Raw genomic sequence first — 18471 nt, 5'->3', positions numbered from 1 at the left:
ACCTGTGAGAGTCTCTGGTTGAATTAATAATAACAATAGTAATAATAAGCTAGGAGGTCCCAACAGAAAATACCTCCTTTCCTGCTATTTGGGAAGATTAGAAAAGAAGTTTAATTTGATGGGAAAATAAAAGAGTTGTGACTAGACTTCTGATTCTGGCCAAGATGAAGTAATAGAAAACAGATTTAGTTTCCTGAGTAAATCAACAACAACAAAAGAGAGAATTTCAATCTCTGTCTGTCTTTCTGTCTCTCTGCCTTTCTCTTACTCTTGCTCTCTCACCTCTCCTCCTTTTCCCTCTTTCTCTTCCCGTTCCTTTTTGTGTAATAGATCGATAGATACATATAGGATATGTATATAAATATATATGATATATAACACAGAAACACACACACACATATGTGTATATATATTCCACAAGACACTAGACAGCATACAATAAAGAACAGTAACTCCACAAAGGTAAGAAACAAATGTGGTAAGTCCAATGATTGCCTTAGTTTATTTCATTGATAGCATTTTTAAAAATTGAAATTATAGTTTAAAACTTTCCCACAAAGAAACCACCTGGCCCACTTTGATCACTGGTGAATGTTACTGAACATTTAAGTGAAACCATTCTATTCTATGAAAACTTTCCTAGAACATTTTAAATGAGGGGATATTCTCAACTTATTCTATGTAGCCAATGTAATGTTGATAATAAACCAAGTGGAAACAGAACAGAAAAAGAAAACTACAGGCCAGTATCTTCTGTGAACATAATTCCTCAACAAAATTTTAGTAATTTCAATCCAACAAAACATTGAAAGGATAATACACTATGACCACATAAGGTTTATCCTAGGAACGCAAAGCTGGATTAATATTCAAAAATAAATCAATTTAATTTACTATATTAACAATATTTATAAAAGGAAAAACCATGGGCACAGTGGCTCATGCTTGTAATCTCAGCACTTTGGGAGTCTGAGGCAGGTGGATCACCCGAGGTCGGGAGATCAGAGACCATCCTGGCTAACACGGTGAAACCCCGTCTCTACTAAAAATACAAAAAATTAGCCAGGCATGGTGGCACATGCCCGTATTCCCAGCTACTCAGGAGTAGTTGAGGCAGGAGAATCGCTTGAACCCAGGAGGCGGAGGTTGAGGTGAGCCAAGATCGCACCATTGCACCACTCCAGCCTGGGCAACAAGAGCGAAACTCCTTCTCAAAAAAAAAAAAAAAAAAAAAGGAGAAGAAGAAAGGAAAAAACAACTATAATCATCCCACTAGATGCACAAAAAAGCATTTCACAAAACCAATCATTCATTCCTGATAATAGCTCTCCGGAATGTTCCTCAGTGTGATAAGGGGCATCTATGAAAAATCTATAGGGGTATCATCCTCAGTGGTGAAAGACTGCATCATTTTCCCTATGATCAGGAACAAGACAATAGGTCTGTCCTGTCGCTTATATTCAACAATTACTATTCTACACTCCGTGTTTTATCTATCTGTGAATGAATGAATGAATGGAATGCAACCTTACCATAAAATGTAAAGTAATTGATATAGAAGAAAGGAAGGAATAAGAAAATTAGCCCTTGGCAACCTTCAAAGTAATAACTGATTCATTTGAGTCATGCATGGGCTAAAGATAACGGACGAAAGTGTGATAAGAAAGAGACTATTACATAGTTTAAAATGTCTCTCAACGAAGTAGTTATTAATTACTCTTATTGAACACTAAATAATACTTATTAATTATCTATCCAGTGGAGAAACCTGGAAGACATCATCTTAACAAAATAATAAAAGTTAACATGGTCAGTAAGGCGACAAATCATCACCATGGCGAGCCTCCTGATATTATGGACTAATAAAAGAAGCAACACTCCCATGGCATTCCTGCCCCAAACACAGAACCTGAACCTAGTTCAACAGGAAATAATAAACTAAAATGAACAGACATTTCAAAAGGTCAAAGATGTGAAAGATAAAGAAAGAGTGAGAAACAGTTTCATATTGAAAGAGATTAGAGAGGTATGACAAATGCAACATGTGATACTGGGTGAGATGCTGAACTAGAGAGAAAAGCATATAAGAGAAGAAAGCATTTTTTTTTTCTGTCAAGAGAATTGTCAGGTCAACTGGTAAAATTTCAATGGGATCTATGACAAAAATAATGGTACTGAGAAATATTTTTGTAATCTAGCTATGTTCCAAATTGGTTAAAATGTGTATCTACTAAAAAGATAATCTGGTTTAGAAAAATACTTATTATCACACAAATTTTTTTACCTTAAAAATTTAAAGAACTTATCTCTAAAATGTAAAATTTGGGATTTAGAAGATCATTTAGTTTTTGTGAATTTCACTAATTTGGAAAGAATGATACCTAAAATACCATATCAAAATTTATATTTGATGTTAAAAAGCTGGTTTTAATAATAAATATTTTCAGGACAACCTTATAGGGATTTGAATAAGCCAATTGTTCATGATAAATGTCTTCATTTATACATATCCTGTTGTTTCTGCTTTTCTGGAGAAGTTTGACTAGTACACTTTCATTGCAAAAGAAAGAACTTTATTTTGTTATTTTTATATACAATAAATAAAATTACCAACATAAAGTACATAAAAACTATGATCAATAATTTGATAATAAAATAATTAAACATTAAAATTTGAAGGCAAAAAATTCATTTAGACAACAGTAAAAAATTTTTAGTGAACTTTTAAGTTCTCTCAAACTCTGTCTATTAAACATTTACATACTTTTTTGAATAAAAAGTAAACAAACAAGCTGGGTCTGGTGGCTCATGCCTGTAATCCCAACACTTTGGGAGGCCAAGGCAGGCGGATGGCTTGAGGCCACAAGCTTCATACCAGCTTGGCCAACATGGCGAAACCTAGTCTCTACTAAAAATACAAAATTTAGCCAGGTGAGGTGGTACATGCCTGCAATCCCAGCTACTCGGGAGACTGAGACATGAGAATTGCTCGACTCCGGGAGGTGGAGTTTGAAGTGGGCCAAGATCGTGCCTCTGCACTTTAACCTGGGCGATAGAGCCAGATAGTGTCTCAAAAAAAAAGAAAAGAAAAGAAAAAGAAAAAGAAAGAAAATAAAACAAACAATAAATTTAAATCATCTAATTAAATATGTCAATGGTAAAATGATTTTGTCTTCTTGAATAACAGAGTTATTGAATATAAAAATATCAGAGCATTAAAGGAGTCAGAAAACTTCAAATGTTGATAATAGTTATCAGAAATTTGAAGAGAATTTAGCACTATGAAAATTTTGCTGAAAAAATTCTTTTGAACACCACATCATGTGATAACTTTTAATTTAATGGGACAACTTTTGTAATGGTTTGGTCTAGTCTAGACCTTTCACATCAAACTGTGGCTCAGACAGCATTTCATGGTAACATGTAAGCCCAAAGATTCCCCCAATAATTTGTAAAAATCAATAGATTTGCTAAAAATTTTATCACTCATTAAGCAGTTTACTAAGACCATAAAAGGGGCTTTTTATTATTGATTTATGTATTGATATATATGCATTTGTATATATCAATTACTGAACAGCTGTTAAATATTTTGATTATCACACCTTCTGTTAACCACTAAAGCAATAAATCATTCCTCAAAACTCTTCCCATAATAAACACTTGTTCAGATGGCATCTCTTGTCAGTTTTTACAAACCTTCAGGAGTAGAAAATTTCAATGTTATACAATCTCCTCTTTAGAATAAAAAGAAAAAAACTTCATCTTTTAATAATGTAATTAATACAAGCTTGAGTCCAAACTGTGCCATGCTTATTATGAGGACAATAAATAATGTTCTGTGTTGATGATGAACATATACACAATTATAAATGAAGTCCAGTGAAACTCCATGAAAATGCACCTCAGAATAAGACAAGTTCAGATATAATGTTACTGGCAAATATTTTCCATTTTCTCTTCATCCCTTTTCTGGAACTGGGATGAAATCTTACAGAACTATTTTCAGTGAGGGAAAAGAACAAAAGGAGGGGAGGGAAAACAAGGCCACAGTGCCAGACAACTTTATCTTGGGAAACAAGGAGTTAGAGGGTGGCTCGCATAATTCCACTTATTTTCAACCAATCTCCTTTGTTCAGGGTAATATGGTGGGGATGAAAATCAGGTTTCTTGGAAATGGTTTGATTTCTTACCATTGTCCTGGAAGTTCCATTCTTCACAGTACCCAGAATCTTTAGATTTCATGGCCGTAGACAACAGCCACCAGATGGCAGCAAACTACAGTTGAGTACAGGGTTTCCTTCTGGAGCCATAAATACCCAGAAATCCTGAGCAGTTCTGCACATCCTGGATCACACCATTTACTTCACAACAACAAGATCCTCACTTTTAAGGAAAAAAAATATATTTTCGAACCTTTTCTATTATGTTAAAGCAGGATTTAAAACATAAAAAGCATAGTGCATTATGAAAAAGTTTATTATAGCTCAGAAATGTAAAGTTGGTTTAATATTAGAAAACCAATTAATATAATTCACCACATTAACAGAAAAAGAGATAAAGCTGATTGTATTATCTCAATAGATGCCGAAAGGGTACTTGATTTAATCAGAGAAATGCAAAAATAAGTCCATAATGAGATGATGCAATATCGTGACCACAATTGTATAAAAAATTCTAAAGTATGATTGCTACCAGCTATTGGCAAGGATATGAATCAATGTGGCATATAATATGATGAAGATAGGAACAAAATGATTTGTTATTATCTTCTAAAATTGAGAAACGCCCTATGGTTCTGCAAAGTTTATGCATATATATGTGTGTATACATATGTATGAATTATATTACATATTCATCAAATGCTTAACATTTTAACAGAATATTTATTCTTGAGCTCATATATTCTTTTGAGGATAATCATCCCTCCTGCTACACGTATGTTTAAAGCTGCATTGGCAAATGATGCTTGCTCATAAGGTTTCCCAGGATTTATTTGAAAGCCTTTTTTTTTTTAACCAATATTAAATGCTTTCCCCTACACCAGATATACAATATTAGATGTGAAGCTATTTGTCTCAGAGCATTGAGGTTATCACACTACTGTTTTCTGACTCACACGTTGCCTTTGGGAAATCAGCCATCAGTCTAAGTTTTCCTTTACTAAACTTATCTTTATTTTGTTTTTCCTTCTGGTTGCTTCTCTTTGTCTTTGGTATTGTGCGTTTTCACTATGGTACACTTTTTGTAGTATACATTCCGTTCAGCATCATTTTACCAACCCATACTCTCTTTTTTTAATTCCCTCATTTCCACTTGACATATTGCAGACTCTCTAACACTATCGGTGTCATCTATCTCTGTCTCTTTTTGCTGTTTTTTTTTTTTTCCAGTATCCTAATTCTTTCTTCCAATTTTCCTTCATCTGTATTTAAGTTTTCAATTTTAAATTAAACTTTGTTTTAATATTAAGCTTTTAACTATTTTTGTTTCTAAAAGTTCTATTTATTTTTTAATCTGGTCATATATATTAGTTTCTTTTTTCTTACCAATATTAATATGTAAAGGAAAGGAATTTTTATGGTTTTTATTTTTTATATATTTCTATTTATTTATTTGGTCAAATGATGCTTCTAAGGTCTTTGGGAAATTGCCACACTGTTTTCCATGATGGCTGAACTAATTTACATTCTCATCAGCAATGTATAAGCCTTCCCTTTTCCCCACAACCTCTCCAGCATCTATTTTTTGACTTTTTAGTAGTAGACATTTGGACTGGTATAAGATGGGATCTCATCGTGGTTTTGATTTGTATTTCTCTAATGTTTAGTAGTGGTGAGCTTTTTTTCATAAGCTTATTGGCTATGTGTATGTCTTCTTTTGAAAAGTGTCTCTTCATGTCTTTTACTCACTTTTTAATGGAGTTATTTGGTTTTTGCTTGTTAATTTGTTTAAGTTCCTTATAGATGCTGGATATTAGAACTTTGTCAGACACATAGTTTGAAAATATTTTCTCCTATTCTGCAGGTTGTCTGTGTACTCTGTTGACAGTTTCTTTTGCTGTACAGAAGCTCTCTACTTTGATTAGGTCCCACTTGTCAATTTTTTATTTTGTTGCAATTGCTTTTGACATTTTTGTAATGAAATCATTGCCAGGGCCTATGTCCAGAATGATATTCTCTTGGTTATTTTCATTTTCCAGGATTTTTGTAATTTTAGGTTTTATGATTAAGTCTTTAATCCATCTTGAATTTATTTTTGTAGATGGTGTAAGAAAGGAGTCCAGCTTCAGTCTTGTGCATATGGCTAGCCAGTTATCCCAGCATCATTTACTGAATAGGGAGCCCTTTTCCCATTGCTTGATATTGCTTATTTTGCCAAAGATCAGATGGTTGTGGGCATATGGCTTTATTCCTGGGCTCTCTATTCTGTTACATTGGTCTGTGTGTCTGTCTTTGTACTAGAACCATGCTGCTTTGGTTACTGTAGCCTTGTAATATAGTTTGAAATTGAATAACCTGATGTTTCCAACTTTGTTACTTTTGCTTAATATTGCCTTGGCTATTTGAACTCTTTTTTGGTTCCATATGAATTTTAAATTAGTTTTTTCTGATTCTGAGAAGAATATCATTGGTAGTTTGATATAGATAGCATTGAATCTGTAAATTGCTTTGGTAAGTATGGGCATTTTAACAATATTGATTCTTCCTATCCATGCACATGGAATTTTTTTCCATTTGTTTGTGTCATCTCTGATTTCTTTCAGCAGTGTTTGTAATCCTTGTGATAGAGATTATTCGCCTCCCTGGTTAGCTGTATTCCTAGGTATTTTATTCCTTTTGTGGCTATTGTGAATGGGATTGCATTCATGATTTGGCTCTCAACTTGAATACTGTTAGTGTATTAAAATGATACCGATTTTTGTACATTGATTTTTTTCATTCTGAAACTTTTCTGAAGTTGTTTTTCAGCTTAAGGAGCTTTTGGGCAAACTGAGATTTTCTAGGTTTAGAAACATGTCATCTGCCAACACAAACAGTTTGATTTCCTCTCTTCCTATTTGGATGCCTATTATTTCTTCCAGTGCTATGTTGAATAGGAATGGTGAGGATGGGCATCCTTGTCTTGTTTTGGTTCTCAAGGGGAAGGCTTCCAGCTTTTGTGCATTCAGTACGATGTTGGCTATGATGGGTTTGCCATAGATGGCTCTTATTGTTTCGAGATAAGTTCCTTCACTGCCTAGTTTGTTGAGGGTTTTTAACATGAAAGATTGTTGAATTTTATTGAAAGTCCTTTCTGCATCTATTTAGATGTTCATGTGGTTTTTATTTTAAGTTCTGTTTATGTGGTGAATCACATTTATTGACTTGCATATGTTGAACCAACCTTGCATCCCAGGGATAGAGCCTACAAGATTGCAGGAATTAGCTTTTTGATGTGCTGCTGGATTCAGTTTGCTAGTATTTTATTGAGGATTTTTGCATGTATATTCATCAAGGATACTAGCCTAAGTTTGTTGTTGTTGTTGTTGTTGTTCCTCTGCAGGTTTGGGTATCAGAATAATGCTGGCCTCACAGAATGAGTTAGGGAGGAGTCCCTCTTCCTCCATTTTTGAAATAGTTTCAGGAGAAATGGTACCAGCACTTCTTTATACATCTAGTAGAATTCAGCTGTGAATCTGTCTGGTCCTGGGCTTTTCTGGTTGGTAGGATTTTTTATTGCTGGTTCAATTTCAGAACTCATTATTGGACTGTCAGTGATTCAATTTCTTCCTGGTTCAATCTTAGGAGGTCGTCTGTTTCCAAAAATTTATCCATTTCTTCTAGGTTTTCTAGTTTGTATGCATAGAAGTGTTCATAGTAGTCTCTGAGGGTTTTTTATATTTTTGAGGGGGTAGTGGTAATGTCCCCTTTGTCATTTCTAATTGTGTTCATTCGGATCATCTCTTTTTTCCTTTGTTAGTCTAGCTAGTGATCTATCGATCTTAATTGTCCTTTCAAGAAAGAAATTATTGGATTTGTTGATCTTTTGTAGGGTTTTCACATCTCAATTTCCTTCAGTTCAGCTCTGATTTTGGTAATTTGTTGCTTCTTGTTAGCTTTGGGATTGGTTTGCTCCTGTTTTTTCTAATTTCTCCAAGTGTGATGTTAGGTCGTTAATTTGAGATCTTTCTTACTTCTTAATGTAAGCATTTAGCACTATAAATTTCCCTTAACACTGCTTTAGCTGTATTCCAGAGATTCTGGTACATTGTAACTTTGTTTTCATTCGTTTCAAATAATTTCTTGATTTCTGCCTTAATTTCATTGTTTACTCAAATCATTCAAAAGCAGGTTGTTTAATTTCCATGTAGTTGTATGGTTTTGAGCAATTTTTAAGTACTGATTTCTATTTTTATTATGCTGCAGTCTGAAAGTGGTTGGTATGATTTCAATTCTTTTGGATTTATCCATTTCTTCTAGGTTTTCTAGTTTGGTCTGGTCTATTTTAAAGTATGTGCCCTGTGCAGATGAGAAGAATGTATATTGTGTTATCTTGGGGTGGAGAGTTCTGTAGATGCCTCTTAGACCCATTTGGTCAATTGTTGATTTTAGGTCCTGGATATCTTTGTTATTTTTCTGCCTCAATGATCAGTGTAATATTGTCAGTGGGGTTTTGAAGTCTCCCACTTTTATTGTGTTGTTATCTAAGTCTCTTCATAGGTCTCTAAGAACTTAGCTTTACAAATCTGGGTGCTCCTGTATTTTGTATATATATATGTGTGTGTGTGTGTGTGAGATAGTTAGGTCTTCTTGCTGAATTGAATTCTTTACTATTATGTCATGCTCTTCTTTTTTCTTTTTTGATTGCTGTTGGTTTAAAATCTGTTTTGTCTGAAATTAGAATAGAATAGCAACTCCTGTTTGTTGTTGTTGTTGCTGTTGTTGTTGTTATTGTTTCTGTTTTCCACTTGCTTGGTAGATTTTTTCTCCATCCCTTTACTTTGGACCTATATGTGTCATTGCATGTGAAATGGGTCTCCTGAAGACAGCATACAGTTGAGCCTTGCTTCTTCATCCAACATGCCACTCTGTACCTTTTAAGTGGGGCATTTAGCCCATTTACATTCAAGGTTAGGATTGATTGCATGGTTTCATCCTGTCATCATGTTTTTAGCTGGTTATTACGCAGGCTTGGTTGTGTGGTTACTTTGTAGTGTCAGTGGTCTACAAACACAGGTGTGCTTCTATGGTGCCCAGTAATGGTATTTCATTTACAATTTAGCACTCTCTTAAATCTCTTGTAAGGAAGGTCTGGTGGTAACAAATTCCCTTAGGATTTGTTTGTCTGAAAAGGATCTTATTTCTCCTTCATTTAGGAAGCTTAGTTTGGCTGGATGTTAAATTCTTAGTTGTAATTTCTTTCTTTAATAAAAAAATTAACTCAAGATGGAGTAAAGTCTTGAATGTAAAACCCAAAACTATAAAAACCATGGAAGATAATCTAGGCAATACTATTCTGGATGTAGAAATAGGCAAAGATTTTATGGCAAAGACACCAAAAGCAATTGCAACAAAGACAAAAATTGACAAATGGAATCTAGTTAAACTAAAACGCTTCTGCACAGAAAAAGAAACTGTCAACAGAGTGAAAATACAACATACAAAATGGGAGAACATTTTTGCAAAATAGCATCTGACAAAGGTCTAATAAGCAGCATCTACAGGAACTTAAACAATTTACAAGAAAAAGACAACCTCATTAAAAAGTGGACATAGGACATGAACCGACACTTTGCAAAAGAAAACATACATGCTGCTAACAATAATATTAAAAAAAACTCAACATCACTAATCATTAGAGAAATGCAAATCAAAACCACAATGAGATATCATCTCACACCAGACAGAATGGTTATTTTTAAAAAGTAAAAAACTAACAGATGCTGATGAGGGTGTGGAGAAAAAGAACACTTATACACTGTTGGTGGGAGTATAAGTTAGTTCAACCAGTGTGAAAGACAGTGTGGTGATTCCTCGAAGCCCTAGAGGCAGAAATGTAATTTTATCTAGCAATCCCATTACTGGGTATAATCCCAAAGGAATATAAATCATTCTATTATAAAGACACATGCACATGTATGTTCATTGCCACACTATTCACAACGGCAAAGACAGGAATCAACCTAAATGCCCATCAGTGGTAGACTGGATAAAGAAAATGTGGTACATATACACCATGGAATACTATGCAGCCATAAAAAGGAATAAAATAATATCTTTTTCAGGAACATGGATGGAGCTGGAGGCCATTATTCTTAACAAACTAATCCAGGAACAGAAAATCAAATACTGCATGTTCTCACTTATAAGTGAGAACTAAATGATGAGAACACATGGACACATAGAGGGGAACAACACACCCTGGTGATTATTGTAGGGTAAAGGATGGGAGAAGAGAGAGGATTAGGAAAAATAATTTATAGGTACTGGGCTTAATACCTGGGTGATGAAATAATCTGTACAACAAACCCCCATGATACAAGTTTACCTACAAAACTTGCACATGTACTGCTGAACTTAAAATAAAAGTTAAACAATTATTTTAAAAAGTTTAATATATGCCCTCAATTTTTTCTGTTTTGTAGGGTTTCTCATGAAGGGTCTGCTGTTAGCCTGATGATGTTCCCTTTGTAGGTGACCTGCACCTTTTCTCTACTTGCCTTTAACATTTTTCTGTCATTTCTACCTTGAAGAATATGATGACTATGTATTGTGGGAATGGTCTTCTTGTATAGCATCTCACAAGAGTTCTCTGCATTTCCTGGATTTGAATGTTCACTTCTTTGGTGAGATTGAAAAAATGTTTATGGCTGATGTCCTCAATATGTTTTCCAAGTTGCTTGATTTATCTCTCTCTCTCTTTCAAGGATGCCAGTGAGTAACAGATTTGGTCCCTTTACATAATCCCATTTTCTCCAAGATTTTCTTCATTCTTCTTTATTTATTTATTTTTATTTATTCTTGCCTGACTGAGTTACTTTGGAGAACCAGTCTTCGAGCTCGGAGATTCTTTCCTCGGTTTGGTCTATTCTGCTGATAACACTTGTGACTGTATTATGAAATTCTTGAGTGGGTTTTTGAGCTCTATTAGATCAGTTTGGTTCTTTCTTAAAATGGCCATTTCATCTTTTATGTCCCATATCTTTTTATTGTATTCCTTAGCTTCCTTGGATTGGGTTTTGACTTTCTCCTCAATGTTGATGGTCTTCATTCCTATCTATATTCTGAATTCTATTTCTGCCATTTCAGCCATTTCAGACTGATTAAGAACCATTTCTAGGGAACTACTGCAGTCATTTGGAGGTAAGAAATCTACTCTGGCATTTTAAGCTTCCAGAGTTCTTGTGCTGTTTTTCTTTTTTTCCTCATCTGTGTGGGCAGATATTCCTTCAGTATTTGAAGCTGCTTTCCTTAGGATGTGCTTAGGTTTTTTTTTTTCCTTTTATCTTATTTGATGCCCTTGGGAGTTTGATTGTAGTATAAGCTGGGTTCAGTTGACTGGCTTTGATTCTAGTCTGCTCCTGGGTCTTGAAAGAGCCCCCTCCAGTTATTGTCTCCATGTCCATGTTTTTTTCTGTTGGGTGATCTAGTCCATTGGGTTTCTTCATGGAGGGACTTCAGTTAGCAGGCAGGCCACATCCTTGCCAGGTCAGCCCTAATTCACTGTCCAAGTGCTTTCCAGGGGAACACAGGGTTGTGCCTGCCCACAGAGTTTAGGCAGAAGCAAGACCACCGGGCTGGAAGCTCTAGCAAGCATGGTGCATCTGATTATGAGAAAAAGGAGTGGGTGGAATTGCCTGCCCTGCCATCCAAGTGTTTCCAAGGCAATAGGAGGCTGCACCCCTTGGTAAATTCAAGCAGAAGTGTAACTGCTGGGCTAAAAGCTATAGCAGACATGTCTTGCCTGGCTACAAGAGGCAGGGGTGTGTGGAGTCTAGCAGGCATTGCCAGCAGCAGGTGTCACCCGCCCTGCCATCTGAGTGCTTCCCAAGACAACAGGGGGCTGCACCCTCTGGCTGAGTTCACATAGAAGCAGGAATGCTGGGCTGGAAGATTTAGCTTGTATTGCCTGTCTGGCTACCAGCAGAAAAGGTGGCTGGGGTCACGTGTCTGGCTGTCTGGGTGTTTCCCAGGACAGTGGGAGGCTGAACTTGCTGGCTGAGTTCAGGTAGAAGAGGGATCACTGGGCTGGAAACTATAGCACGTGTTGCCCGCCTGGCTACCAGTGGCAGGAGTGAGTGGGTCACCCACGATGCCATCCAGGTGCTTCACAGGACAGCGGGAAGCTGTACCCACCACCTGTGTTCACACAGAAGTGGGATCGCTAGGCTTAAAGTTCTAGCAGCCTTTGCCTGCAGGCATAGCTACCAGTGGCAGGCGTGGGGGGCATGGGTTTACATAAGATATCTTACAATTACAACAATCTATTTTTAGCTGATAACCACTTAATTTCAATCATATACAAATACTCCACACTTTTCTATTTTTTTAATTAATTAATTAATTAATTATTATTATTATTATACTTTAAGTTCCAGGGTACATGTGCCTAACGTGCAGGTTTGTTACATATGTATACTTGTGCCATGTTGCTGTGCTGCAGCAAATGTAAACTCGTCATTTACATCAGGTATAACTCCCAATGCAATCCTTCCCCCCTCCCCCCCTCCCCATGATAGGCCCCAGTGTGTGATGTCCCCCTTCCCGAGTCCAAGTGATCTCATTGTTCAGTTCCCACCTATGAGTGAGAACATGCGGTGTTTGGTTTTGTGTTCTTGTGATAGTTTGCTAAGAATGATGGTTTCCAGCTGCATCCATGTCCCTACAAAGGACACAAACTCATCCTTTTTGATGGCTGCATAGTATTCCATGGTGTATATGTGCCACATTTTCTTAATCCAGTCTGTCACTGATGGACTTTTGGGTTGATTCCAAGTCTTTGCTATTGTGAATAGTGCCGCAATAAACATACATGTGCATGTGTCTTTATAGCAGCATGATTTATAATCCTTTGGGTATATACCCAGTAATGGGATGGCTGGGTCATATGGTACATCTAGTTCTAGATCCTTGAGGAATCGCCATACTGTTTTCCATAATGGTTGAACTAGTTTACAATCCCACCAACAGTGTAAAAGCGTTCCTATTTCTCCACATCCTCTCCAGCACCTGTTGTTTCCTGACTTTTTAATGATCACCATTCTAACTGGTGTGAGATGGTCTCTCATTGTGCTTTTGATTTGCATTTCTCTGATGGCCAGTGATGATGAGCATTTTTTCATGTGTCTGTCGGCTGTATGAATGTCTTCTTTTGAGAAATGTCTGTTCATATCCTTTGCCCACTTTTTGATGGGGTTGTTTTTTTCTTCTAAATTTGTTTGAGTTCTTTGTAGGTTCTGGATATTAGCCCTTTGTCAGATGAGTAGATTGCAAAAATTTTCTCCCATTCTGTAGGTTGCCTGTTCACTCTGATGGTAGTTTCTTTTGCTGTGCAGAAGCTCTTTAGTTTAATGAGATCCTATTTGTCAATTTTGGCTTTTGCTGCCATTGCTTTTGGTGTTTTAGACATGAAGTCTTTGCCCATGCCTATGTCCTGAATGGTACTACCTAGGTTTTCCTCTAGGGTTTTTATGGTATTAGGTCTAACATTTAAGTCTCTAATCCATCTTGAATTAATTTTCGTATAAGGAGTAAGGAAAGGATTGAGTTTCAGCTTTCTACTTATGGCTAGCCAATTTTCCCAGCACCATTTATTAAATAGGGAATCCTTTCCCCATTTCTTGTTTCTCTCAGGTTTATCAAAGATCAGATGGCTGTAGATGTGTGGTATTATTTCTGAGGACTCTGTTCTGTTCCATTGGTCTATATCTCTGTTTTGGTACCAGTACCATGCTGTTTTGGTTACTGTAGCCTTGTAGTATAGTTTGAAGTCAGGTAGCGTGATGCCTCTAGCTTTGTTCTTTTGACTTAGGATTGTCTTGGAGATGCTGGCTCTTTTTTGGTTCCATATGAACTTTAAAGCAGTTTTTTCCAATTCTGTGAAGAAACTCATTGGTAGCTTGATGGGGATGGCATTGAATCTATAAATAACCTTGGGCAGTATGGCCATTTTCACGATATTGATTCTTCCTATCCATGAGCATGGTATGCTCTTCCATTTGTTTGTGTCCTCTTTGATTTCACTGAGCAGTGGTTTGTAGTTCTCCTTGAAGAGGTCCTTTACATCCCTTGTAAGTTGGATTCCTAGGTATTTTATTCTCTTTGAAGCAATTGTGAATGGAAGTTCATTCCTGATTTGGCTCTCTGTTTGTCTGTTACTGGTATATAAGAATGCTTGTGATTTTTGCACATTAATTTTGTATCCTGAGACTTTGCTGAAGTTGCTTATCAGCTTAAGGAGATTTTGGGCTGAGACAATGGGGTTTTCTAAATATACAATCATGTCATCTGCAAACAGGGACAATTTGACTTCTTTTCCTAACTGAATACCCTTGATTTCTTTCTCTTGCCTGATTGCCCTAGCCAGAACTTCCAACACTATGTTGAATAGGAGTGGTGAGAGAGGGCATCCCTGTCTTGTGCCAGTTTTCAAAGGGAATTTTTCCAGTTTTTGCCCATTCAGTATGATATTGGCTGTGGGTTTGTCATAAATAGCTCTTATTATTTTGAGGTACGTTCCATCAATACCGAATTTATTGAGCGTTTTTAGCATGAAGGGCTGTTGAATTTTGTCAAAAGCCTTTTCTGCATCTATTGAGATAATCATGTGGTTCTTGTCTTTGGTTCTGTTTATATGCTGGATTATGTTTATTGTACTCCACACTTTTCACTCTTCCCTCCCACACACACACCTTATGTTACGGACATCATGACTTACATTTTTTAATATTGTGTATCCATTAACATATTTTTATACTCTTGTCTTTTAACTTTTATACCAGAATAAAAATTATTTGTGCATCGCCATTACAATATCAAAGTGTTATGTGTTTTCTACATATTTACCTTTACTAGCAAGCTTTATACTTTCATATGCTTTCATGCTGCGGTTTAATGTACTTTCATTTCAATTTGAAGAACTTCAGTATTTTTAAAGGCAGATGTGTTGATGATGAACTCTCTCACTTTTGTTAGTCTGATAAAGTTTTTAATTCTTCATTTTTCAAAAATATTTTGCCAGGTATGGTATTCTTAATTGGTGCTTTTTTCTTCCAATACTTTGAATTGTATAATCTTATTTTCTTCTAGTCTGCAAGGTTTTGGCTGAGAAATACACTGACGGTTTTATGAAGATTTCCTGTTAAGTGATTAGTTGCTTTTCTTTTGCTGCTCTCAAGATCCTCTTTGACCTCAACTTTTGAAAATTTAATTATAATATTTATCTGTGTGGATTTCTTTGGGATCATCCTACTTGGAGTCCATTGGGATTCTTGTACCTAGATGTTCATTTCCCTCCCCAGAATTGGGCAGTTTTCCACCACTATTTCTTTAAATAAGCTTTTTGCTTCTTCTCTTTTTTCCTTCTAGAATCTTAATAATTTATATATTCTTTCACTTGATGATGTGTTTTAGGTTTTCTTTACTGTTTATTATTGTTTGTTGCTGTTACTCTTACTGAATAATTTCACATGGCCTTTCTTCAAGTTGTTGATTTTCTTCTACTCTGTAAAGTCGCCTGTAAAACTCTAGTAAACTTTAGTTCAAGTATTATATTCTTCAGCTCTAAAAATTTTTTTTGGTCCTTTTTATATTTTATATCTTTTGTTAATATTCTCATTTTGTTCATGCATAGTTTTCTTTAGTCATGGAGCATTTTTATGATAGCTATTTTGAACTCTTTTCAGATAATTTATATATCTCCAATTCTTTATATATCTCTAAATCTTTAGAATTGTCACTGAAGATTTATTTTGTTCCTATTTTGAGCCTTGTTTCTTTGCTTATCGCTTTCTTCATGTGTCTTATATGTCTCATATGTGTCATGTGTCTCATAACTTTATGCTGGAACCCACACATTTGAAAAAACAGCCACCGCTACCAGCCTTTACAAACTGGCTTTGTATAAGAGACCCTCCCCAGTCAGCCCTGCTGGAAATTCCAGGGATATGTGAAAACTTTTGGGGGAAAATGTGACTTCTCTGAACCTGTTCATGCAGTTTCTCAGAACCAATTACTAGTTTCTTTTTCTCTAGTACTGTCTTGCCTTGATTTCAGTGGTCACCAGGTATCCAAAGTATGCTGCTCCTCATCAGCATCCTTAGTCAGGCAAAACTGATTCCATTCCTTAAAGCAGCCTTCCAAAAAGCCTACAACCAGATGTACACTCTGCCACTCTCCTTGCCTCTGAGGTAGAAGGCTCAAGTTATGTGGCTTTTTCTGATTCTGCCTAACCATGCTAGCTACAGCAAACCACCTCGACTCCCACCCCATATACACACTCTCCTTTGTTCTCAGAAGCCCCCAGGCATTAAAACTATGCTAGTTCCATCAGTGCTCTTAGTGGAGAATGACAGAAATTAGTCCTTCCTGCAGCCCTCTGAAAAGCTAGAATATTGGATTCTGGCTTGGATTCTCCACTGTTATCTTTGTTCCCAAGGGAGAAGTCATGATGCAGGGTGCTGTCCTACTGCAGAGCTGTGCCAGCTTGGTAGAGTAGCTGATGTGGACAAAGTGAAATTTCTCTTCTTACCCATGTCATTGTAGCTTTCCTTGGCTTTGCGGTTGCCTGGGGGTACTGCAACTTCTTAAGTGCATTCTGGAATTCTCATAAAGGTATTTTGGTTCATTGTTAAATCAGTGTTTCTGTGAGGGAACCAGGGCTAGAAATTCCTATACTGCCTTCTTGCTTATGTCGCCTACAGAATTCTGTTCTTAATTTTAAAATCCAAATATTCATTGCTGGTATGTAGAAAAGAAATTGGCATTTGTATATTAACCTTATATTCAGCAACTTTGGTATAACCACTTATTAGTTTCAGAAGGGTGGTTTTTTATTATTTTTAATTTTCTACATAGATAATCATATTATCTACAAACAAGGAATGTTTTCTCTTCTTTTCTAATTTATAGATCTATTCATATGAATTTGCTGGAGATCATATAATAAAACACCACAGACTGGCTTCTTAAACAACATAAATTAATTTTCTTAGTGATGGAGGCTAGAAGTCCAAGATCAAGGTTTTAGCAGAGTTGGTTTTCTCTGAGCCCTCTTTCCTCAGCTTGCAGATAGCTGCCCTCTTGTTGATTCTTCACATGGTTGATGTTCTGTGCACATGCATCCCTCATGTCCCTCTGTGTGCCCTAATCTCCTCTTTCTATAGGGACACAAATGATATTGAATTAAGACTTATCCTAAAGCATTATTTTAACTCAATTAAATCTTTGAAGACCCTATCACTAATTAAAGTCATATTCTGAAGTACTAGGGTTTAGGGCTTCACTGCATGAATTTTGAGGGAATACCATTCAGTTCATAACACTTTCATTTCCTTTTCTTTTCTTGTTGCATTAGCTAGCACGTTCATTAAAATATTGAAAAGACGTGGTGACAGAAGGCATCTTTGCATTTTTCCTGATAATAGCAAGAAACCTTCTAGTTTCCTGTCATTTAATATAATGTTCACTGTAGGTTTTTTATACATGTTCATCAAGGCAAGAAACTTCCCCCTTTATTTCAGGTTTTCTGAGAGCTCCTATACTTTTTATCTGTTTGTACCATGACCACACACACACTCAATTTCAAAAATGGGGTGACATACCTTCTTTTGTACATTCTCTTCACTTACCTGCAGTTTTAAAAATCTGCTTTTGTTCACTAATATCGGCATACCTTTAAACCCACATCAATATTATAAACCACTGTAGCAGGTTTCCTGACTTCAATCTAATCCCCCTTTGATCAACGTTTCATGTAGCCCAAGAAGGGTTTCTCTAATTACCAACCACCTTCTTTAGGGCACCCCACTTTGTGATCTCTTTGAGTACCTTTGGCAAAATGTCTGGATTTTGGTTTTATGCCTAAGGATTTTAATATTGCACTAACTTTTAAACTTCCAAAAGAATGAGGTTATTTATCCCCGAGCCCACCATAAGGCCAGAACATATTATACAGATATTCAATAAAGTTAATCAAATATACACCTATATGAAAAGGCATCAATAAGTAAATTTTGGATCATAATCTGTTTGGATGACTTCCCTGATTCTATACCTTTATTAATTATTCCTTAGCAATTATTAACACAAGAAAAAATCATGAAAATCAAAATCAAGGGAATGATTGCTCAAAATGTTTGAAGATCTCTATTTCCTATTTTAGTTCTTTGCACTGGGACCCAGCACCTAGCAGTACCTTAGAGCACTCCACAATAATGAAGCATAAAGTTTTCCAAATTAATGTATAAAGATTACTTAGAGTTTGTGTCTT

General features: G+C 36.0%; 2 protein-coding genes across 28 annotated transcripts in view; both read right to left on the bottom strand.

Moving 5' to 3' along the window:
• Positions 1 to 18471, bottom strand: part of BLOC1S1 (biogenesis of lysosomal organelles complex 1 subunit 1) — a 1086347-nt gene that overhangs the window by 532592 nt on the left and 535284 nt on the right. The gene's annotated exons all lie outside the window — the stretch shown is intronic.
• TMT1B (thiol methyltransferase 1B) overlaps positions 1 to 18471 on the bottom strand; it is a 686675-nt gene that overhangs the window by 499655 nt on the left and 168549 nt on the right. The window lies entirely within an intron of this gene.

The sequence above is a fragment of the Macaca thibetana genome, chromosome 11 (genome assembly GCF_024542745.1).
Source record: "Macaca thibetana thibetana isolate TM-01 chromosome 11, ASM2454274v1, whole genome shotgun sequence".
Lineage (NCBI taxonomy): Eukaryota > Metazoa > Chordata > Mammalia > Primates > Cercopithecidae > Macaca > Macaca thibetana.
The sequence above is the reverse complement of the archived record's forward strand: the minus strand, read 5'-3'. Positions and strand labels throughout refer to the sequence as shown.